This window comes from Panulirus ornatus, chromosome 58 (assembly GCF_036320965.1).
Source record: "Panulirus ornatus isolate Po-2019 chromosome 58, ASM3632096v1, whole genome shotgun sequence".
NCBI lineage: Eukaryota > Metazoa > Arthropoda > Malacostraca > Decapoda > Palinuridae > Panulirus > Panulirus ornatus.
The window spans coordinates 28,589,278-28,615,179 of record NC_092281.1 but is presented as its reverse complement, the minus strand read 5'-3'; the positions used below and the strand labels follow the sequence as shown (position 1 = coordinate 28,615,179).

Below are 25,902 nucleotides of genomic sequence, written 5' to 3'. Positions count from 1 at the left end.
GAAAAGGATGTTGTCACTTAAGGGCCAAGTGTTTTTGGTAGAGTTGTCGTGTAGTGCAGACCAGCGTACAAACAAAGTGCAATAGAAATGTGGTGAAAAGTATCCTGACACACTCATACCTCATCATAACACAGTGCAGTGGTAAATTGCCAAGTTTTGTGAAACTGGATCAGTTGTGGATGTGCCAAGATCCAGCAGACTGGCAGTGGTAGCAAAGGAACATAGAACATATTAGATGTTTGGCTTGTGTGATACAAAGCCTGAAAAAGTCCATTTGTAAATTCATATATCTGATTGGCATCTTTTGTAGAAGCACCCATGCTGAAGAAGCAGTTGCACTTGCCTCCCTACAAGATAACATCGGTGTACGAATTGAAAGGGACAAAGTCAAGTGTGTTAAATATTGTCTATAGTTTTGTCTTTATTACTGCTAATGGAGAAGATATTTTCGACGTCACTTTTTTTACTGATGTGCATGGATTCTTTTATCCAATTAAGTCAACAACTAAAACAGCTGCATTTCGTTGGTGACTAATTCTTATAAGATTAAAGACACCATTACCTGATCACAAGGTTGGTGTGTGGTGTTCCCTATCACAGAATTTGATAATTGGCCCCTCATTCTTCATTGACACATTCGGCTCTGAATGTTATTTTGGGTTGATTCTTTACCCCTTCATTAGACATTTAAATGAGGACAAAATTGCCCGTGGTTTCTTCCAACAGAATGGTGCTACTGCACAGGCAGCTTTTGTCTCCACGAAGCTGCTGCATGATGTGTTCGGATACAGAATTATTTCAAAAGGACATTTGGCCACTAAAATTACCATGTCTTATACCCCCTGATTATCATCTGTGGGATGCAGTTAAAGGCATAGTTTACAAAGATAATCCTCACACTCTCCCTGAACAGAGGGAAACCATTGCAAATTTCATCTTTTTGAATGATTTGTTGTGTGTCTTTGCAAACAAGATAAGTTGTGGAGGTGTATATCTACAGGCATGTGGGTCCCATTTCCAACAGTTTTTGTAACTTAAGTAAGTTTGGGAAGTGTATTTGTATTAAAGTATAGAGACTTTCTAAATATGCTCATTGCCTATAGTAGGTGCACAGTGACTTTTAGCTTACCCTGTATATGAAGAAGGTATTTTAGGTATTGATTGATTAGTTTATAGTTAAACTCACAAGTGAGGATGGGTAGGTACATACATGTATTTGAGATATTAAGAGGTTAAATTTTGAAAACAAAAAATAATTGTAAAATTACAAATGTAGATGTGTTGACAAAAGCATCTAAAAAGACGAAAGTAATTAGATAATGAGAGTAGTGATTAAGATGATGTTGCTAAGGCCAGAAATTGAAAATTAGCATTTGACATTGTTAATATCAGCAGATTCTCTTTAGCATTTTAGTTTTTGATACTTTTGGATATTGAGACCATAGTTCTTACACTTAGTTGTAGAGGCATATCCAAGATTTGGTCAAGGGTGGATGAAATACAAACTTTCAAAGAGGGGCGTTGAATTATGAACTTAAAAGATGTGGATAATCAGACTGCAAAGAGGGTACTAAAAAGCTCAAAATGAGTGGTATGTATAGGAAACATTGTACTTAGAGAGCTTAGCTTTTCTGAGGTATTTAGCTGTAAATTGAATTACTAATGTTAATCAGATTCTCATAATATTTAATGCAGGTATTGTACAGAAGTAAGTTTATCGTGAGACTGGCGACTTTTTTTTGTTTGACAAAAAGAAAGTGAATACATACTTATTACTAACTTCCTGTCCCAGAAGTTTCTTCTGTCTTTATTAGGTGGCTTCTGTAGCATGTCCAATGGTCGGGACCATAAATCATAAAGTGTTATGTTGTATGTACACCTGTCTGCAGAGAATGCAGGACAACCAAGTTGTAAGTGTTTGGTGTATTCATTTTGATGGTTGCATCTTGGGCATGAAGGGTCTTGAGATGTGTTGAAATTGTGTTTATAGTGTTGTAGTGATGGGTTATGTTCAGAGCCTAGAAGGAAGGTTGTGCTTCATATTTGTCTTGGGAGTGTGGTTTCTTATCGTTGTATGTGTGGCAGTTTATAGTTGAAGACTGATCTGGGAGACCATTTGTTTAATGCCTGTCAGGTCAGTTTTTTGTGTTTATTGGGGGGTGGGAGACTTTGTAAATAGAGGTCACTGAAATGTAAGGCAGGGATAAGCTTTTTATTCCTCCTTAAGGGTTGTTGTTTAGCTAGAGAGTTGTTTGGATGGAAGGGATCTATTGCTGTCACATAGAATTGAGTGCCGAGCATGTCAAGGTGGGACTTTTCTTTTTCATTGTGAAGATGTATGTTTGTGATTGGTAGGCAGCCAGTGATTGTTCTGTTTAACAATTTGTGTGGTTTGCAACTGTTATATTTGCTTTTGAGTGGAAGACCAGGAGTGAGTGAATTGTTTGTAGAAGATGAGTCATGATTTTTCTTGTCTAAATCTGGTTTTATTTGTGTTCTGAAGATATTTAGTTTGTGCAGATTTTGTATTTATTTTTATATGAATGTAGTTTGTGTCATTTGTGATCCTAGAATGGTTGGTGTTGTGTTTGGTGGGAGTGACCATCCATTCAGGATGATTGGAGAGTGAGGTGGATTCATGTCTGGAATTAAGAGTGACTGAAGACTTAAAAGAGATGGAGACATTCTTTTCTGGGTGAACCATTGTTCCAGTTGTGTAATGTAGTGCTGCATGACTGGTATTGGTACTTTGGTATTAGGGTGTTGTGATTTGATTGTGGAGTCGTCTGCATGTGAAAGGGCCTTCATTTTGAGGCTTACTTGAGGTGATGGGAAGTCATGTAGGCAGCGACTTAAAAGAGCTGGAGAAAGAAATGCTCCATAGAGTTAAAGCCATTGTGGGTGATTATAGCATGCACAGCCAGCTATGAAATTTGCTTCCTGTTGTATGTCATTGTTGTTGAGGGTGATGTGGAGAATTTCTTGTGTGAGGATGTGTCAGGGGAGAGTGTCAAATGCTCTGTTGATATGTCTGTTGCCACTGGTACTGTTCAGGAGAAGGGTTGTAATTGGTTGAATCCATCTATGATATGTTTTGTGAGGTCGGAGTGTAGTATGGTGGTGGAGTGTTTGAGTCTGTTGAATGTTTCAGGAGTGCTTCATGGGTTGGGGGCTGGACCAGTGCAAAGTGAATTTTCTGTAATGTGCACCAGTGTTGTTTACTGTCTTTCAGTGATTAGTTTAGTGATGGTGTTGTGTAGAGTTTGTATTTGTTTTTTATTTCTATGGATGGATAGGAGTAGTTTCTGATTTTTTTTTTATAGGTATTTAACTTTTGGGCCGAAATTAGGGTTATACTCTTGTGTTCTGGTCAGATGTTCTTTTTGCTGGCTTGATTGGAGATGTTGATGAAGTGTGGGACTGCCAGATGTAGGGATGAGAAACAATCTGTATTGAGGTTTTGAAATATTGTTTCTGTGTACTGGACAGTCTACTCTTTTGAAGTTTTTGTAAATTTTGTGTTGCTTGGCCTCTTACTGTCTTATTTATCCATGTATACTTAAGCGTGCCTCTCATTTTGAACCAGATATTCTTAATCACCAGTCCTTTTTCAGCACACAACTGAACAAGCTGTTCATCATTTTCATTCACCTTATTGAATACCCCTTGTCCCCAGTTATGCACTCAACTGCCTTATGTTATTCACTTATGCATTTAAAAAATGCATCATTAATACTTGGTCACTTACATCAAAAACTTTTAATGCAGTCATTTAGCTGCCCCCCAAAACTTGCCTTTCTTCATCTTTCTTTTTGTAGTCAGGTGCTAAAGCCCTAATAATAATCTATCGCACGTAGTCCACTTTCATTTTTACCCATGTCATTGTGATCACTTCCTTATACAAACACACACACACACACATCACACACACATTCCCACAAGTCTTGCTTCACTTGCTTCAGCAATAGCATTACTCATTTCTTGGCTCTCTCCCTCACACTAACCTTTATCCCCAAGACATTCCCAGACCATTCCTCCCCCTTACCCTTGATCTTTGTTTTACTCAGCATTAGAACATCTAGCTTCCTTTCGTCAGACATACATCTAATTGGTCCTTTCTTGTCATGATTATATCCAACACATTCAGACACCACAGCCTGAGCCATTGAGGAGGATGAGCACTCTTTGCTTGGCTCCTTTTTCTTGTCCATCTTTTAGAAATTGAAATACAGGAAATGTAAGGATATACATATCTTAATGAATTGTTCACACCTATTGAGTGTGATTTCCTCTGTGAAATATGTGTATTGTAAAGTTTCAATAAAGGAAACTCTGAGCTCCTACTGAAGTGCGATAACCCCTTCATGTATGGATGTGGATAGGGAGCTGTGGTTTTGGTGCATTACACATGACAGCTTGTGTATGGATGTGACCTCTTTCCATGTGTTTCCTGGCGCTTCTTTGCTGACATAGGGGGTGGCTGTGCTGTTTTCTGTGTTGTGGGGTGGTACCGGGAATGGATGCGTATGTTTAGGTATGTATATGTTAATATGCTGCAAGAGGACACAGTGGTGTATGTGATCTATTATGGGCTGTTAACCACGAGGAAAACACAACAAGTTCCCATGTCCACTTTCGTGTAATGATCATAATGTTAGGGGAGATACAAGAGTGAAATAGAAGACGTAGAACAGTTAGCTGATATACAAGGAAGGGACATAGGTAAGACACCAATGGTAACAAGTGTAATGCTTCTTTACCGGTGGCATTTTAGCTATATCCCTGCAAAACTTGTCCAAATGCCTTTCTCTTCTCTTTCACTAATGATCTTGCTTCCTCATCCCACCACTCACTACCCTTTCTAATCTGCCCACCTCCCTCGCTTCTCATGCCATGAGCATCTTTTGCGCAAGCCATCACTGCTTCCCTAAATACATCCCATTCCTTCCTCACTCCCCTTACGTCCTGTGCTCTCACCTTTTTCCATTCTGCGCAAAATATGCTTGTGGCATTAGAAGCATGGGAGGTGGGCAGATTAGAAAGGGTACTGAGTGGTGGGATGAAGAAGTAAGATTATTAGTGAAACAGAAGAGAAAAGCATTTGGACGAGTTTTGCTGGGAAATAGTGCAAATGACTCGGAGATGTATAAAAGAAAGCGGCAGGAGGTCAAGAGAAAGGTGCAACAGGTGAAAAAGAGGGCAAATGAGAGTTGGGGTGAGAGAGTATCATTAAATTTTAGGAAGAATAAAAAGATGTTTTGGAAGGAGGTAAATAAAGTGCGTAAGAAAAGAGAACAAATAGGAACATTGGTGAAGGGGGCTAATGGGGAGGTAATAAAAAGTAATGGTGATGTGAGAAAATGGAGTGAGTATTTTGAAGGTTTGTTGAATGTTTTAGATGATAGAGTGGCAGATATAGGATGTTTTGATCTAGATAGTGTGTGTGAAATGAGAAGGTTAGGGAGAATGATTTGGTAAACAGAGAAGAGGTAGTAAAACCTTTGCGTAAGATGGAAGCCGGAAAGGCAGCGGGTTTGGATGGTATTGCAACGGAATTTATTAAAAAAGGGGGTGACTGTTGTTGACTGGTTGGTAAGGATATTTAATGTATGTATGACTCATGGTGAGGTGCCTGAGGATTGGCAGAATGCATGCATATTGCCATTGTACAAAGGAAGTGAAGTGTTTTAGATATCTGGGAGTGGATCTGGCAGCAGATGGAACCATGGAAGCGGAAGTGGATCATAGGGTGGGGGAGGGGGTGAAAATTCTGGGAGCCTTGAAGAATGTGTGGAAGTTGAGAACATTATCTCGGAAAGCAAAAATGGGTATGTTTGAAGGAATAGTGGTTCCAACAATGTTGTATGGTTGCGAGGCGTGGGCTATGGATAGAGTTGTGCGCAGGAGGATGGATGTGCTGGAAATGAGATGTTTGAGGACAGTGTGTGGTGTGAGGTGGTTTGATCGAGTAAGTAACGTAAGGGTAAGAGAGATGTGTGGAAATAAAAAGAGCGTGGTTGAGAGAGCAGAAGAGGGTGTTTTGAAATGGTTCGGGCACATGGAGAGAATGAGTGAGGAAAGATTGACCAAGAGAATATATGTGTCGGAGGTGGAGGGAACGAGGAGAAGAGGGAGACCAAATTGGAGGTGGAAAGATGGAGTGAAAAAGATTTTGTGTGATCGGGGCCTGAACATGCAGGAGGGTGAAAGGAGGGCAAGGAATAGAGTGAATTGGAGCGATGTGGTATACCGGGGTTGACGTGCTGTCAGTGGATTGAATCAAGGCATGTGAAGCGTCTGGGGTAAACCATGGAAAGCTGTGTAGGTATGTATATTTGCGTGTGTGGACGTATGTATATACATGTGTATGGGGGTGGGTTGGGCCATTTCTTTCGTCTGTTTCCTTGCGCTACCTCGCAAACGCGGGAGACAGCGACAAAAAAAAAAAAAAAAAAAAAAAAAAAAAAAAAAAAAAAAGGCAAAGGGGATAAAGGTGAGTGTTCAGATTGCAGAGGTATAAGTTTGTTGAGTATTCTTGGGAAATTATATGGGAGAGTATTGGTTATGACCATCAGATTGAGGAAGAGCATTGTGGTTTCAGAAGTGGTAGAGGATGTGTGGATCGGGTGTTTGCTTTGAAGAATGTATGAGAAATACTTAGAAAAGCAAGTGGATTTGTATATAGCATATATGGATCTGGAGAAGGCATATGATAAAGCTGATAGAGATGCTCTGTGGCAGGTATTAAGAATATATGGTTTAGGAGGCAAGTTGTTAGAAGCAGTGAAAAGTTTTTATCGAGGATGTAAGGTATTTGTACCAGTAGGAAGAGAGGAAAGTGATTGGTTCTCTGTGAATGTTGGTTTTTGGCAGGGGTGCGTGATGTCTCCATGGTTGTTTAATTTGTTTATGGATGGGGTTGTTAGGGAGGTGAATGCTAGAGTTTTGGAAAGGGGCAAGTATACAGTCTGTTGTCGATGACAGGGCTTGGAAAGTGAGTCAATTGTTGCTTGCTGATTATACAGCACTGGTGGTTGATTTGGTTGAGAAGCTGCAGAAGCTAGTGACTGAGTTTGGTAAAGTGTGTGAAAGAAGAAAGCTGAGAGTAAATGTGAATAAGAGCAAGGTTATATGGTACAGTAGGATTGAGGGACAAGTCAATTGGGAGGCAAATTTGAATGAACTATATAACTGGAGGAAGTGAAGTGTTTTAGATATTTGGGAGTGCATTTGGCAGCTGATGGAACCATGGAGGCGGAAGTGAGTCACAGGGTGGGGGAGGGGGCGAAAGTTCTGGGAGTGTTGAAAAATGTTTGGAAGTCGAGAACATTATCTTGGAAAGCAAAAATGGGTATGTTTGAAGGAATAGTGGTTCCAACAATGTTGTATGGTTACGAAGCGTGGGCTATGGATAGAGTTATGTGCAGGAGGGTGGATGTGCTGGAAATGAGATGTTTGAGGACAATATGTGGTGTGAGGTGGTTTGATCGAGTAAGTAATAATAGGGTAAGAGAGATGTGTGGTAATAAAAAGAGTTTGGTTGAGAGAGCAGAAGAGGGTGTTTTGAAATGGTTTGGTCACATGGAGAGAATGAGTGAGGAAAGATTGACAAAGAGGATATATGTGTCAGAGGCCTGGATGTGGAAAGGGAACTGTGATTTCAGTGCATTATTACACGACAGCTAGAGACTGAGTGTGAACGAATGGGGCCTTTGTTGTCTTTTCCTAGCGCTACCTCGCACACATGAGGGGGGAGGAGGTTGTTATTTCATGTGTGGCGATGTGGTGATGGGAATGAATAAAGGCAGACAGTATGACGTATGTACATGTGTATATATGTATATGTCTGTGTGTCTATATAATATATATGTATACGTCAAGATGTATAGGTATGTATATTTGCGTGTGTGGACGTGCATGTATATACATGTGTATGTGGGTTGGTTGGGCCTTTCTATTGTCTGTTTCCTTACGCTACCTCTGTAACGCGGGAGACAGTGACAAAGCAGAATGAATAAATAAATTTTTTTTTTATTTTGCTGTCCCCTATCCCCTATATATATATATTTTTTTTTTTTTTTTTTTTTTTTTTTTTTTTTTATACTTTGTCGCTGTCTCCCGCGTTTGCGAGGTAGCGCAAGGAAACAGACGAAAGAAATGGCCCAACCCCCCCCCCATACACATGTACATACACACGTCCACACACGCAAATATACATACCTACACAGCTTTCCATGGTTTACCCCAGACGCTTCACATGCCTTGATTCAATCCACTGACAGCACGTCAACCCCTGTATACCACATCGCTCCAATTCACTCTATTCCTTGCCCTCCTTTCACCCTCCTGCATGTTCAGGCCCCGATCACACAAAATCTTTTTCACTCCATCTTTCCACCTCCAATTTGGTCTCCCTCTTCTCCTCGTTCCCTCCACCTCCGACACATATATCCTCTTGGTCAATCTTTCCTCACTCATTCTTTCCATGTGCCCAAACCATTTCAAAACACCCTCTTCTGCTCTCTCAACCACGCTCTTTTTATTTCCACACATCTCTCTTACCCTTACGTTACTTACTCGATCAAACCACCTCACACCACACATTGTCCTCAAACATCTCATTTCCAGCACATCCATCCTCCTGCGCACAACTCTATCCATAGCCCACGCCTCGCAACCATACAACATTGTTGGAACCACTATTCCTTCAAACATACCCATTTTTGCTTTCCGAGATAATGTTCTCGACTTCCACACATTTTTCAAGGCTCCCAAAATTTTCGCCCCCCTCCCCCACCCTATGATCCACTTCCGCTTCCATGGTTCCATCCGCTGACAGATCCACTCCCAGATATCTAAAACACTTCACTTCCTCCAGTTTTTCTCCATTCAAAGAGAGACTTTTGGATGTTAATGTGCTGAGAGGTGCAACTGGAGGGATGTCTGATCATTATCTTGTGGAGGCTAAGGTGAAGATTAGTATGGGTTTTCAGAAAAGAGGAGTGAATGTTGGGGTGAAGAAGGTGGTGAGAGTAAGTGAGCTTGGGAAGGAGACCTGTGTGGGGAAGTACCAGGAGAGACTGTGTACAGAATGGAAAAAGGTGTGAACAATGGAAGTAAGGGGAGTGGGGGAGGAATGGGATGTATTTAGGGAATCAGTGATGGATTGCGCAAAAGATGCTTGTGGCATGAGAAGAGTGGGAGGTGGGCTGTTTAGAAAGGGTAGTGAGTGGTGGGATGAAGAAGTAAGAGTATTAGTGAAAGAGAAGAGAGAGGCATTTGGACGATTTTTGCAGGGAAAAAATGCAATTGAGTGGGAGAAGTATAAAAGAAAGAGACAGGAGGTCAAGAGAAAGGTGCAAGAGGTGAAAAAAAGGGCAAATGAGAGTTGGGGTGAGAGACTATCAGTAAATTTTAGGGAGAATAAAAAGATGTTCTGGAAGGAGGTAAATAGGGTGCGTAAGACAAGGGAGCAAATGGGAACTTCAGTGAAGGGCGTAAATGGGGAGGTGATAACAAGTAGTGGTGATGTGAGAAGGAGATGGAATGAGTATTTTGAAGGTTTGTTGAATGTGTCTGATGACAGAGTGGCAGATATAGGGTGTTTTGGACGAGGTGGTGTGCAAAGTGAGAGGGTTAGGGAAAATGATTTGGTAAACAGAGAAGAGGTAGTAAAAGCTTTGCGGAAGATGAAAGCCGGCAAGGCAGCAGGTTTGGATGGTATTGCAGTGGAATTTATTAAAAAAGGGGGTGACTGTATTGTTGACTGGTTGGTAAGGTTATTTAATGTATGTATGACTCATGGTGAGGTGCCTGAGGATTGGCGGAATGCGTGCATAGTGCCATTGTACAAAGGCAAAGGGGATAAGAGTGAGTGCTCAAATTACAGAGGTATAAGTTTGTTGAGTATTCCTGGTAAATTATATGGGAGGGTATTGATTGAGATATATATATATATATATATATATATATATATATATATATATATATTATTTTTTTTTATTATACTTTGTCGCTGTCTCCCGCGTTTGCGAGGTAGCGCAAGGAAACAGACGAAATATATATTTATTATTTTATTATTATACTTTGTCGCTGTCTCCCGCGTTTGCGAGGTAGCGCAAGGAAACAGACGAAAGAAATGGCCCAACCCCCCCCCCTTACACATGTATATACATACGTCCACACACGCAAATATACATACCTACACAGCTTTCCATGGTTTACCCCAGACGCTTCACATGCCTTGATTCAATCCACTGACAGCACGTCAACCCCGGTATACCACATCGCTCCAATGCACTCTATTCCTTGCCCTCCTTTCACCCTCCTGCATGTTCAGGCCCCGATCACAGAAAATCTTTTTCACTCCATCTTTCCACCTCCAATTTGGTCTCCCTCTTCTCCTCGTTCCCTCCACCTCCGACACATATATCCTCTTGGTCAATCTTTCCTCACTCATTCTCTCCATGTGCCCAAACCACTTCAAAACACCCTCTTCTGCTCTCTCAACCACGCTCTTTTTATTTCCACACATCTCTCTTACCCTTACGTTACTCACTCGATCAAACCACCTCACACCACACATTGTCCTCAAACATCTCATTTCCAGCACATCCATCCTCCTGTGCACAACTCTATCCATAGCCCATGCCTCGCAACCATACAACATTGTTGGAACCACTATTCCTTCAAACATACCCATTTTTGCTTTCCGAGATAATGTTCTCGACTTCCACACATTCTTCAAGGCCCCCAGAATTTTCGCCCCCTCCCCCACCCTATGATCCACTTCCGCTTCCATGGTTCCATCCGCTGCCAGATCCACTCCCAGATATCTAAAACACTTCACTTCCTCCAGTTTTTCTCCATTCAAACTCACCTCCCAATTGACTTAACCCTCAACCCTACTGTACCTAATAACCTTGCTCTTATTCACATTTACTCTTAACTTTCTTCTTCCACACACTTTACCAAACTCAGTCACCAGCTTCTGCAGTTTCTCACATGAATCAGCCACCAGCGCTGTATCATCAGCGAACAACAACTGACTCACTTCCCAAGCTCTCTCATCCCCAACAGACTTCATACTTGGAATTATCAGCAGATTATTAGAACAGAATTACTGCTGCTATAAAGGTAGGAAAATTAGAGAGAAAAAACATAAGTAGCTCAATCAGTATTGAAGTCTGGAAATAAACTTTTAGAGACGTTTTGGCAGTCCTATCAAAAAATTGTATAAAGTATTCAGTCTAGCCAACACCAAACAAGTGAACAGAGGGAAACAACTCACTATGTATCGAGTGTGGGAACAGGCCAAATATCGTAAGCCAGACAGAGATAGCCAACCATCTTTATAGACTATTCTGGTATGTCTTTGGGACGTTGATGACAGAATTTTGAGCCTTACAGCAAGCTGAAGACATTAGTGTTCTTAACCACTTACTACATTTTGCCTGAATGAAGTATTACAGATTTTCCTTCAAGTTAGATATAGTGGCTCTACTGTTATTATTGATTTATTTTTGGTATGGAGTTATGGAAAGACAATATATCAGAAGTTTTTCCATGGTGCCAAAGCCCACCAGTGGATGGTGTTCCATAACGTCAAGCTCTCACTGCTGTCAAGTTTTAGATTTCCTTTCTCCAGGCTTTTGTGTGAATTTATGGCTCATTAATTTTTATTGGTGTTAAGAGACACAAGTGCTTTATTTCCTTTTGTCTCCATATAATGAAATCAAGGGATAAAGGGGCACAAATGCTTTGTTTCTGCTGTTTCCTTAGATTGAAGAAGAGTGATAAACAAAGGCTTTGCCTTTCTCATCAGTTTTGTATATATTCAGGTATCCTAGCACCTCTGGATAGTTTCATAGGACATTAATCAGACATATATACTGAAATTCTGTATGAGATTTAGAAGTACTCTTGTTAAGAAGGGGTATCCTGTGATGGTAATTATGAAAGCAGTAATTATCACAAAAGAGATTTATATATATTTTTTATATGCCACAAGCTGAATTTATATAAAGTAATGAAATGGTAAAACACAGTGGTTTATATATTTTTTATTCATAACTTTTAAACTATTTATGAATTATATAGAAAATCAATAAATTTTTCATTCCAATATATTTCTGCAAATATCTTCGTATGAAAAACTGTAAATAGTGAAAAAAAAAAACATGCTAATACAAAATCCAGAAATCCAGAAATCCTCCCCTCCTTGTATTAACTTTCTAAAATGGGAAACAGAAGAAGGAGTCACGCGGGGAGTGCTCATCCTCCTCGAAGGCTCAGAGTGGGGTGCCTAAATGTGTGTGGATGTAACCAAGATGTGAAAAAAGGAGAGATAGGTAGTATGTTTGAGGAAAGGAACCTGGATGTTTTGGCTCTGAGTGAAACGAAGCTCAAGGGTAAAGGGGAAGAGTGGTTTGGGAATGTCTGGGGAGTAAAGTCTGGGGAGTAAAGTCAGGGGTTAGTGAGACGACAAGAGCAAGGGAAGGAGTAGCAATACTCCTGAAACAGGAGTTGTGGGAGTATGTGATAGAGTGTAAGAAAGTAAATTCTCGATTGATATATATATATATATATATATATATATATATATATATATATATATATATTTTTTTTTTTTTTTTTTTTTTTTTTGCTTTGTCGCTGTCTCCCGCGTTTGCGAGGTAGCGCAAGGAAACAGACGAAAGAAATGGCCCAACCCACCCCCATACACATGTATATACATACGTCCACACACGCAAATATACATACCTACACAGCTTTCCATGGTTTACCCCAGACGCTTCACATGCCTTGATTCAATCCACTGACAGCACGTCAACCCCGGTATACCACATCGCTCCAATTCACTCTATTCCTTGCCCTCCTTTCACCCTCCTGCATGTTCAGGCCCCGATCACAGAAAATCTTTTTCACTCCATCTTTCCACCTCCAATTTGGTCTCCCTCTTCTCCTCGTTCCCTCCACCTCCGACACGTATATCCTCTTGGTCAATCTTTCCTCACTCATTCTCTCCATGTGACCAAACCATTTCAAAACACCCTCTTCTGCTCTCTCAACCACGCTCTTTTTATTTCCACACATCTCTCTTACCCTTACGTTACTTACTCGATCAAACCACCTCACACCACACATTGTCCTCAAACATCTCATTTCCAGCACATCCATCCTCCTGCGCACAACTCTATTCATAGTCCATGCCTCGCAACCGTACAACATTGTTGGAACCACTATTCCTTCAAACATACCCATTTTTGCTTTCCGAGATAATGTTCTCGACTTCCACACATTCTTCAAGGCTCCCAGAATTTTCACCCCCTCCCCCACCCTATGATCCACTTCCGCTTCCATGGTTCCATCCGCTGCCAGATCCAGTCCCAGATATCTAAAACACTTCACTTCTTCCAGTTTTTCTCCATTCAAACTCACCTCCCAATTGACTTGACCCTCAACCCTACTGTACCTAATAACCTTGCTCTTATTCACATTTACTCTTAACTTTCTTCTTTCACACACTTTACCAAACTCAGTCACCAGCTTCTGCAGTTTCTCACATGAATCAGCCACCAGCGCTGTATCATCAGCGAACAACAACTGACTCACTTCCCAAGCTCTCTCATCCCCAACAGACTTCATACTTGCCCCTCTTTCCAAAACTCTTGCATTCACCTCCCTAACAACCCCATCCATAAACAAATTAAACAACCATGGAGACATCACACACCCCTGCCGCAAACTTACATTCACTGAGAACCAATCACTTTCCTCTCTTCCTACACGTACACATGCCTTACATCCTCGATAAAAACTTTTCACTGCTTCTAACAACTTTCCTCCCACACCATATATTCTTAATACCTTCCACAGAGCATCTCTATCAACTCTATCATATGCCTTCTCCAGATCCATAAATGCTACATACAAATCCATTTGCTTTTCTAAGTATTTCTCACATACATTCTTCAAAGCAAACACCTGATCCACACATCCTCTACCACTTCTGAAACCACACTGCTCTTCCCCAATCTGATGCTCTGTACATGCCTTCACCCTCTCAATCAATACCCTCCCATATAATTTGCCAGGAATACTCAACAAACTTATACCTCTGTAATTTGAGCACTCACTCGTATCCCCTTTGCCTTTGTACAATGGCACTATGCACGCATTCCGCCAATCCTCAGGCACCTCACCATGAGTCATACATACATTAAATAACCTTACCAACCAGTCAACAATACAGTCACCCCCTTTTTTAATAAATTCCACTGTAATACCATCCAAACCTGCTGCCTTGCCAGCTTTCATCTTCCGCAAAGCTTTTACTACCTCTTCTCTGTTTACCAAATCATTTTCCCTAACCCTCGCACTTTGCACACCACCTCGACCAAAACACCCTATATCTGCCACTCTATCATCAAACACATTCAACAAACCTTCAAAATACTCACTCCATCTCCTTCTCATATCACCACTACTTGTTATCACCTCCCCAGGGGATAGGGGAGAATGAATACTTCCCACGCATTCCTCACATGTCATAGAAGGCAACTAAAAGGGACGGGAGCGGGGGGCTGGAAACCATCCCCTCCTTGTATTTTAACTTTCTAAAAGGGAAAACAAAAGAAGGAATCGCGCGGGGAGTGCTCATCCTCCTTGAAGGCTCAGATTGGGGTTTCTAAATGTGTGTGGATGTAACCAATATGAGAAAAAGGAGAGATAGTATGTTTGAGGAAAGGAACCTGGATGTTTTGGCTCTGAGTGAAACGAAGCTCAAGGGTTAAGGGGAAGTTTGGTTTAGGAATGTAGGGAGTAAAGCCAGGAGTTAGTGAGAGGACAAGAGCAAGGGAAGGAGTAGCACTACTCCTAAAACAGGAGTGGTGGGATTATGTGATAGAGTGTAAGAAAGTAAACTCTAGATTGATATGGGTAAAACTGAAAGTGGATGGAGAGAGATGGGTGATTATTGGTGCATATGCACCTGGGCATGAGAAGAAAGATCATGAGAGGCAAGTGTTTTGGGAGCAGCTGAGTGAGTGTGTTAGTAGTTTTGATACATGAGACTGGGTTATAGCAATGGGTGATTTGAATGCAAAGGTGAGTAATGTGGCAGTTGATTGGTGTACATGGGGTGTTCAGTGTTGTGAATGGAAATGGTAAAGAGCTTCTAGATTTATGTGCTGAAAAAGGACTGGTGATTGGGAATACCTGGGTTAAAAAGAGAGATATACATAAGTATAGGTACGTAAGTAGGAGAGATGGCCAGAGAGCGTTATTGGATTACGTGTTAATTGATAGGCCTGTGAAAGACACTTTTGGATGTTAATGTGCTGAATATAGGTTTGCGGCAGGGGTGTGTGATGTCTCCATGGGTGTTTAATTTGTTTATGGATGGGGTTGTTAGGGAGGTGAATGCAAGAGTTTTGGAAAGTGGGACAAGTATGAAGTCTGTTGTGGATGAGAGAGCTTGGGAAGTGAGTCAGTTGTTGTTCGCTGATGATACAGCGCTGGTGGCTGATTCATGTGAGAAACTGCAGAAGCTGGTGACTGAGTTTGGTAAAGTGTGTGAAAGAAGAAAGTTAAGAGTAAATGTGAATAAGAGCAAGGTTATTAGGTACAGTAGGGTTGAGGGTCAAGTCAATTGGGAGGTAAGTTTGAATGGAGAAAAACTGGAGGAAGTGAAGTGTTTTAGATATCTGGGAGTGGATCTGGCAGCGGATGGAACCATGGAAGCGGAAGTGAATCATAGGGTGGGGGAGGGGGTGAAAATTCTGGGAGCCTTGAAGAATGTGTGGAAGTCGAGAACATTATCTCGGAAAGCAAAAATGGGTATGTTTGAAGGAATAGTGGTTCCAACAATGTTGTATGGTTGCGAGGCGTGGGCTATGGATAGAGTTGTGCGCAGGAGGATGGATGTGCTGGAAATGAGATGTTTGAGGACAATGTGTGGTGTGAGGTGGTTTGATCGAGTAAGTAACGTAAGGGTAAGAGAGATGTGTGGAAATAAAAAGAGCGTGGTTGAGAGAGCAGAAGAGGGTGTTTTGAAATGGTTTGGGCACATGGAGAGAATGAGTGAGGAGAGATTGACCAAGAGGATATATGTGTCGGAGGTGGAGGGAACGAGGAGAAGAGGGAGACCAAATTGGAGGTGGAAAGATGGAGTGAAAAAGATTTTGTGTGATCGGGGCCTGAACATGCAGGAGGGTGAAAGGAGGGCAAGAAATAGAGTGAATTGGAGTCATGTGGTATACAGGGGTTGACGTGCTGTCAGTGGATTGAAGCAAGGCATGTGAAGCGTCTGGGGTAAACCATGGAAAGCTGTGTAGGTATGTATATTTGCGTGTGTGGACGTGTGTATGTACATGTGTATGGGGGGGGGGGGGTTGGGCCATTTCTTTCGTCTGTTTCCTTGCGCTACCTCGCAAACGCGGGAGACAGCGACAAAGTATAAAAAAAAAAAAAAAAAAAATATATATATATATATATATATATATATATATATATATATATATATATATATATATATATATATATATATATATATATATATATATTTATTTTTTTTTATTATACTATTATTATATATATATATATATATATATATATATATATATATATATATATATATATATATGCGTGTCGTAGAAGGCGACTAAAAGGGGAGGGAGTGGGGGCTGGAAATCCTCCCCTCTCGTTTTTTTTTTAATTTTCCAAAAGAAGGAGCAGAGGGGGGCCAGGTGAGGATATTCCACAAAGGCCCAGTCCTCTGTTCTTAACGCTACCTCGCTAACGCGGGAAATGGCGAATAGTTTAAAAGAAAAAGATATATATATATATTTCTTTCAAACTATTCGCCATTTCCCGCATTAGCGAGGTAGTGTTAAGAACAGAGGACTGGGCCTTTGAGGGAATATCCTCACCTGGCCCCCTTCTCTGTTCCTTCTTTTGGAAAATTAAAAAAAAAGTGAGAGGGGAGGATTTCCAGCCCTCACTCCCTCCCCTTTTAGTCGCCTTCTACGACACGCAGGAAATACGTGGGAAGTATTCTTTCTCCCCTATCCACAGCTCCCTTTCCACATCGAGGCCCCACAGAACTTTCCATGGTTTACCCCAAACGCTTCACATGCCCTGATTCAATCCATTGACAGCACGTAGACCCCGGTATACCACATCGATCCAATTCACTCTATTCCTTGCAAGCCTTTCACCCTCCTGCATGTTCAGGCCCCGATCACTCAAAATCTTTTTCACTCCATCTTTCCATCTCCAATTTGGTCTCCCACTTCTCCTCGTTCCCTCCACCTCTGACACATATATCCTTTTGGTCAATCTTTCCTCACTCATTCTCTCCATGTGACCAAACCATTTCAAAACACCCTCTTCTGCTCTGTCAACCACACTCTTTTTATTTCCACACATCTCTCTTACCCTTACATTACTTACTCGATCAAACCACCTCACACCACATATTGTCCTCAAACATCTCATTTCCAGCACATCCACCCTCCTGCGCATAACTCTATCCATAGTCCACGCCTCACAACCTTACAACATTGTTGGAACCTCTATTCCATCAAACATACCCATTTTTGCTTTCAGAGATAATGTTCTCGACTTCCACACATTCTTCAAGGCTCCCAGGATTTTCGCCCCCTCCCCCACCCTATGATTCACTTCCGCTTCCATGGTTCCATCCGCTGCCAGATCCACTCCCAGATATCTAAAACACTTTACTGCCTCCAGTTTTTCTCCATTCAAGCTTACCTCCATATTGACTTGTCCCTCAACCCTACTGTACCTAATAACCTTGCTCTTATTCACATTTACTCTTAACTTTCTTCTTTCACACACTTTACCAAACTCAGTCACCAACTTCTGCAGTTTCTCACATGAATCAGCCACCAGCGCTGTATCATCAGCGAACAACAACTGACTTCCTTCCCAAGCTCTCTCATCTACAACAGACTGCATACTTGCCCCTCTTTCCAAAGCTCTTGCATTCACCTCCCTAACAACCCTATCCATAAACAAATTAAACAACCATGTAGACATCACACACCCCTGCCGCAAACCTACATTCACTGAGAACCAATCACTTTCCTCTCTTCCTACACGTACACATGCCTTACATCCTCGATAAAAACTTTTCACTGCTTCGAACAACTTTCCTCCCACACCATATATTCTTAATACCTTCCATAGAGCATCTCTATCAACTTTATCATATGCCTTCTCCAGCTCCATAAATGCTACATACAAATCCATTTGCTTTTCTAAGTATATATCACATACATTCTTCAAAGCAAACACCTGATCCACACATCGTCTACCACTTCTGAAACCACACTGCTCTTCCCCAATCTGATGCTCTGTACATGCCTTCACCCTCTCAATCAATACCCTCTTATCCCCTTTGCCTTTGTACAATGGCACTATGCAAGCATTCCGCCAATCCTCAGGCACGTCACCATGAATCATACATACATTAAATAACCTTACCAACTAGTCAACAATGCAGTCATCCCTTTTTTTAATAAATCCTACTGCAATACCATCCAAACCTGCTGCCTTGCCGGCTTTCATCTTTCACAAAGATTTTACAACCTCTTCTCTGTTTACCAAATCATTTTCCCTAACCCTCTCACTTTGCACACCACCTTGACCAAAACACCCTATATCTGCCACTCTTATCATCAAACACATTCAACAAACCTTCAAAATACTCACTCCATCTCCTTCTCACATTACCACCACTTGTTATCATCTCCCCATTAGCCCCCTTCACTGAAGTTCCCATTTGCTCCCTTGTTTTACACACTTTATTTACCTCCTTCCAAAACATCTTTTTATTCTCCCTAAGATTTAATGATTCTCTCTCACCCCAACTCTCATTTGCCCTCTTTTTCACCCCTTGTATCATTCTCTTGACCTCCTGCCTCTCTCTTTTATACATCTCCCACTCATTTGCATTTTTTCCCTGCAAAAACCGTCCAAATGCCTCTCTCTTCTCTTTCACTACTAATCTTACTTCTTCATCCCACCACTCACTCCCCTTTCTAACCAACCCACCTCCCACTCTTCTCATGCCACAAGCATCTTTTGCGCAAGCCATCACTGCTTCCCTAAATACATCCCATTCTTCCCCCACTCCCCTTACCTCCTTTGTTCTCACCTTTTTCAATTCTGTACTCAGTCTCTCCTGGTACTTCCTCACACAAGTCTCCTTCCCAAGCACTTACTCTCACCACTCTCTTCACCCCAACATTCTCTCTTCTTTTCTGAAAACCCATACAAATCTTCACCTTCACCTCCACAAGATAATGATCAGACAACCCTCTAGTTGCACATCTCAATACATTAACATCCAAAAGTCTCTCTCTTTCATGCCTATCAATTAACACATAATCCAATAACGCTCTCTGGCCATCTCTCCTATTTACATACGTATACTTATGTATATCTCTCCTTTTAAACCAGGTATTCCCAATCACCACATCCTTTTTCGGCACATAAATCTACAAGCTCTTCACCATTTCCATTTGCAACACTAAACACCCCATGTATACCAATTATTCCCTCAGCTGCCACACTATTCACCTTTGTATTCAAATCACCCATCACTATAACCCGGTCTTGTGCATCAAAACCACTAACACACTCACTCAGCTGCTCCCAAAACACTTGCCTCTCATGATCTTTCTTATGCCCAGGTGCATATGCACCAATAATCACCCATCTCTCTCCATCAACTTTCAGTTTTACCCATATTGCTTTCTTACATTCTATCAATTACTCCCACAACTCCTGTTTCAGGAGTAGTGCTATTCCTTCCCTTGTTCTTGTCCTCTCACTAACCCCTGACTTTACTCCCAAGACATTCCGAAACCACTCTTCCCCTTTACCCTTGAGCTTCATTTCACTTAGAGCCAAAACATCCAGGTTCCTCTCCTCAAATATACTACCTATTTCTCCTTTTTTCTCATTTTGTTTACATCCACACACATTTAGACACCTCAATCTGAGCCTTTAAGGAGGATAAGCACTCCCTGAGTGACTCCTTCTTCTGTTTCCCCTTTTAGAAAGTTAAAATTCAAGGAGGGGAGGGTTTCTGGCCCCCCGCTCCCGTTCCCTTTAGTCGCCTTCTACAACACATGAGGAATTCATGGGAAGTATTCTTTCTCCCCTATCCCCATATATATATATATATACATATGGGAACTTCAGTGAAGGGCACAAATGGGGAGGTGATAACAAGTAGTGGTGATGTGAGAAGGAGATGGAGTGAGTATTTTGAAGGTTTGTTGAATGTGTTTGATGATAGAGTGGCAGATATAGGGTGTTTTGGTCGAGGTGGTGTGCAAAGTGAGAGGGTTAGGGAAAATGATTTGGTAAACAGAGAAGAGGTAGTGAAAGCTTTGGGGAAGATGAAAGCCGGCAAGGCAGCAGGTTTGGATGGTATTGCAGTGGAATTTATTAAAAAAGGGGGTGACTGTATTGTTGACTGGTTGGTAAGGTTATTTAATGTATGTATGACTCATGGTGAGGTGCCTGAGGATTGGCGGAATGCGTGCATAGTGCCATTGTACAAAGGCAAAGGGGTTAAGAGTGAGTGCTCAAATTACAGAGGTATAAGTTTGTTGAGTATTCCTGGTAAATTATATGGGAGGGTATTGATTGAGAGGGTGAAGGCATGTACAGAGCATCAGATTGGGGAAGAGCAGTGTGGTTTCAGAAGTGGTAGAGGATGTGTGGATCAGGTGTTTGCTTTGAAGAATGTATGTGAGAAATACTTAGAAAAGCAAATGGATTTGTATGTAGCATTTATGGATCTGGAGAAGGCATATGATAGAGTTGATAGAGATGCTCTGTGGAAGGTATTAAGAATATATGGTGTGGGAGGAAAGTTGTTAGAAGCAGTGAAAAGTTTTTATCGAGGATGTAAGGCATGTGTACGTGTAGGAAGAGAGGAAAGTGATTGGTTCTCAGTGAATGTAGGTTTGCGGCAGGGGTGTGTGATGTCTCCATGGTTGTTTAATTTGTTTATGGATGGGGTTGTTAGGGAGGTAAATGCAAGAGTTTTGGAAAGAGGGGCAAGTATGAAGTCTGTTGGGGATGAGAGAGCTTGTGAAGTGAGTCAGTTGTTGTTCGCTGATGATACAGCGCTGGTGGCTGATTCATGTGAGAAACTGCAGAAGCTGGTGACTGAGTTTGGTAAAGTGTGTGGAAGAAGAAAGTTGAGAGTGAATGTGAATAAGAGCAAGGTTATTAGGTACAGTAGGGTTGAGGGTCAAGTCAGTTGGGAGGTGAGTTTGAATGGAGAAAAACTGGAGGAAGTGAAGTGTTTTAGATATCGGGGAGTGGATCTGGCAGCGGATGGAACCATGGAAGCGGAAGTGGATCATAGGATGGGGGAGGGGGCGAAAAATTCTGGGGGCCTTGAAGAATGTGTGGAAGTCGAGAACATTATCTCGGAAAGCAAAAATGGGTATGTTTGAAGGAATAGTGGTTCCAACAATGTTGTATGGTTGCGAGGCGTGGGCTATGGATAGAGTTGTGCGCAGGAGGATGGATGTGCTGGAAATGAGATGTTTGAGGACAATGTGTGGTGTGAGGTGGTTTGATCGAGTGAGTAACGTAAGGGTAAGAGAGATGTGTGGAAATAAAAAGAGCGTGGTTGAGAGAGCAGAAGAGGGTGTTTTGAAGTGGTTTGGGCACATGGAGAGGATGAGTGAGGAAAGATTGACCAAGAGGATATATGTGTCGGAGGTGGAGGGAGCAAGGAGAAGAGGGAGACCAAATTGGAGGTGGAAAGATGGAGTGAAAAAGATTTTGTGTGATCGGGGCCTGAACATGCAGGAGGGTGAAAGGAGGGCAAGGAATAGAGTGAATTGGAGCGATGTGGTATACCGGGGTTGACGTGCTGTCAGTGGATTGAATCAAGGCATGTGAAGCGTCTGGGGTAAACCATGGAGAGCTGTGTAGGTATGTGTATTTGCGTGTGTGGACGTGTGTATATGCATGTGTGTGGGGGGGTTGGGCCATTTCTTTCGTCTGTTTCCTTGCACTACCTCGCAAACGCGGGAGACAGCGACAAAGTAAAAAAAAAAATATATATATATATATATATATATATATATATATATATATATATATATATATATGTATATGGAAAAAGGTGAGAACAAAGGAGGTAAGAGGAGTGGGGGAGGAATGGGATGCATTTAGTGAAGCAGTGATTGCTTATGCAAAAGATGCTTGTGGCATGAGAAGTGTGGGAGGTGGGCAGATTAGAAAGGGTACTGAGTGGTGGGATGGAGAAGTAAGATTGCTACTGAAAGAGAAGAGAGAGGCATTTGGATGATTTTTGCAGGGAAATAAGGCAAATTACTGAGAGATTTATAAAAGAAAGAGGCAGGAGGTCAAGAGAAAGGTAGAAGAGGTGAAAAAGAGGGCAAATGAGAGTTGGAGTGAGAGAGTATCATTAAATTTTAGGGAGAATAAAAAGATGTTTTGGAAGGAGGTAAATAAAGTGCATAAGACAAGGGAACAAATGGGAACAAATGGGGAGGTGATAACAAGTGGTGGTGATGTGAGAAGGAGATGGAGTGAGTATTTTGAAGGTTTGTTGAATGTGTTTGATGATACAGTAGCAGATATAGGGTGTTTTGGTCGAGGTGGTGTGCAAAGTGAGAGGGTTAGGGAGAATGATTTGATAAACAGAGAAGACGTAGTAAAAGCTTTGCAGAAGATGAAAGCCGGCAAGGCAGCGGGTTTGGATGGTATTGCAGTGAAATTTATTAAAAAAGGGGGTGACTGTATTGTTGACTGGTTGGTAAGGTTATTTAATGTATGTGTGACTGATGGTGAGGTACCTGAGGATTGGCAGAATGCTTGCATAGTGCCATTGTACAAAGGCAAAGGGGATAGAAGTGAATGCTCAAATTACAGAGGTATAAGTTTGTTGAGTATTCCTGGGAAATTATATTGGAGGGTATTGATTGAGAAGTTGAAGGCATGTACAGAGCATCAGATTGGGGAAGAGCAGTGTAGTTTCAGAAGTGGTAGAGTATGTGTGGATCAGGTGTTTGCTTTGAAGAATGTATGTGAGAAATACTTAGAAAAGCAAATGGATTTGTTTGTAGCATTTGTGGATCTGGAGAAGGCATATGATAGAGTTGATAGAGATGCTCTGTGGAAGGTATTAAGAATATATGGTGTGGGAGGCAACTTGTTAGAAGCAGTGGAAAGTTTTTATTGAGGATGTAAGGCATATGCATATGTAGGAAGAGAGGAAAGTGATTGGTTCTCGGTGAATGTAGGTTTGTGGCAAGGGTGTTTGATGTCTACATGGTTGTTTTATTTGTTTATGAATGGGGTTCTTAGGGATGTGAATGCAAGAGTTTTGGAAAGAAGGGCAAGTATGCAATCTGTTGTGGATGAAATAGCTTGGGAAGTGAGTCAGTTGTTGTTTGCTGATGATATAGCGCTGATGGCTGATTCATGTGAGAAACTGCAGAAGCTGGTGACTGAGTTTGGTAAAGTGTATGAAAGAAGAAAGCTGAGAGTAAATGTGAATAAGAGCAAGGTTATTAGGTACAGTAGGGTTGAGGGACAAGTCAATAGCTAGGTAAGTTTGAATGGAGAAAAACTGGAGGAAGTGAAGTGTTTTAGATATATGGGAGTGGATTTGGCAGCGGATGGAACCATGGAAGTTGAAGTGAATCATAGGGTGGGGGGAGGGGACGAAAGTTCTAGGAGCGTTGAAGAATGCGTGGAAGTCGAGAACATTATCTCGGAAAGCAAAAATGGGTATGTTTGAAGGAATAGTGGTTCCAACAATGTTACATGGTTGCGAGGCGTGGGCTATAGATAGAGTTGTGCGGAGGAGGATGGATTTGCTGAAAATGAGATGTTTGAGGACAATATGTGGTGTAAGGTGGTTTGATCAAGCTATGATAGGGTAAGAGAGATGTGTGGCAATAAAAAGAGTGTGGTTGAGAGAGCAGAAGAGGGTGTTTTGAAATGGTTTGGTCACATGGAGAGAATGAGAGAGGGAAGATTGACTAAGAGAATATATGTGTCAGAGGTGGAGGGAACGAGGAGAAGAGGGAGACCAAATTGGAGGTGGAAAGATGGAGTAAAAAGATTTTGAGTGATAGGGGTCTGAACATTCAGAAGGGGGAAAGGCATGCAAGGAATAGAGTGAATTGGAATGATGTGGTATACTGGGGTCGACGTGCTGTCAGTGGATTGAACCAGGGCATGTGAAGCGTCTGGAGTAAACCATGGATAGTTCTGTGGAACCTGGATGTGGAAAGGGAGCTTTGGTTTCGGTGCACTATTACATTACATATAGAGACTGAGTGTGAACGAATGTGGCCTTTGTCGTCTTTTCCTAGCGCTACCTCGTGCACATGAGGGGGAAGGGGGTTGTTATTTCATGTGTGGCGGGGTGGCGATGGGAATGAATAAAGGGAGACAGTATGAATTATGTACATGTGTATATATGTATATGTTTGTGTGGTTATATGTATATGTTGAGATGTATTGGTATATATAGTTGCGTGTGTGGATGTGTATGTATATACATGTGTATGTGGGTGGGTTGGACCATTCTTTCGTCAGTTTCCTTTCGCTACCTCACTAACGCGGGAGACAGCGACAAAGCAAAATAAATATAAATGAATAAAAAGATGTTTTGGATGGAGGGAAATAAAGTGTGCAAGAGAAGAGAGCAAATGGGAACATCAGTGAAGGGGGCAAATGGGGAGGTAATAACAAGTATATGAAGTGATAAGGAGATTGAGTGAATATTTCAAAGGTTTGTAGAATGTGTTTTATGATAGAGTGGCAGATATAGGGTGTTTTGGTCAGTGGTAGTGTGCAAAGTGAGAGGGTCACTATTCTTTCAAACATACCCATTTTTGCTCTCCAAAATTACGTTCTTGCCTTCTACACATCTTCAATGCTCGCAGAACCTTTGCCCCCTCCCCCACCCTGTGACTCACTTCTGTTTCCAAGGTTCCATCCGTTGCTAAGTCCATTCCCAGGTATCTAAAACATTTCATTTTCTCCTGTAAATTTTTTCCATTCAAACTTACCTCCCAATTAACTTGTCCCATAACCCCACTGAACCTAATAACCTTGCTCTTATTCACACTCAACTTTCTTCTTTCACACACTATACCAAACTCAGTCACCAACTTTTGCAGTTCCTCACCCGTATCAGCCACCAGCATTGTATCATCATCGAGCAACAACTGACTCACTTCCCAAGCCTTCTCATCCAAAACAGACTGCACACGTGCCCCTCTCTCCAAAACTCTTACATTAACCTCCCTAACAACCCCATCCATAAACAAATTAAACAACCATAGAGACATCACCCATGCCTGCTGCAAACCGACATTCACTGGGAACCAGTCACTTTCCTTTCTTCCTACTCATACACATGCCTTACATACTTGGTAAAAACTTTTCAATGCTTCTAGCTACATACCTCTCACACCATGTACTCTTAAAACCTTTCACAAAGCATCTCTATCAACCCTTTCATATGCCTTCTCCAGATCCATACAAATCCATCAGCTTTTCTAAGTATTTCTCACATACATTCTTCAAAGCAAACACCGGATCCACACATCCTCTACCACTTCTGAAACCACACTTCTCTTCCCCAATCTGATGCTCTGTACATGCCTTTATCCTCTCAATCAATACCCTCCCATATAATTTCCTAGGAATTCTCAACAAACTTGTTCCTCTGTAATTTGAACACTCGCCTTTATCCCCATTGCCTTTGTACAATGGCACTATGCATGCATTCCGCCAATCTTCAGGCACTTCACCATGATCCATACAACATTGAATATCCTTACCAACCAATCAACA

The 25,902-nt window shown here is 41.6% G+C and overlaps 1 protein-coding gene across 1 annotated transcript in view; it reads left to right on the top strand.

Annotated features, from left to right (window-relative positions):
• Not1 (CCR4-NOT transcription complex subunit 1) overlaps positions 1 to 25,902 on the top strand; it is a 560,605-nt gene that overhangs the window by 290,181 nt on the left and 244,522 nt on the right. The gene's annotated exons all lie outside the window — the stretch shown is intronic.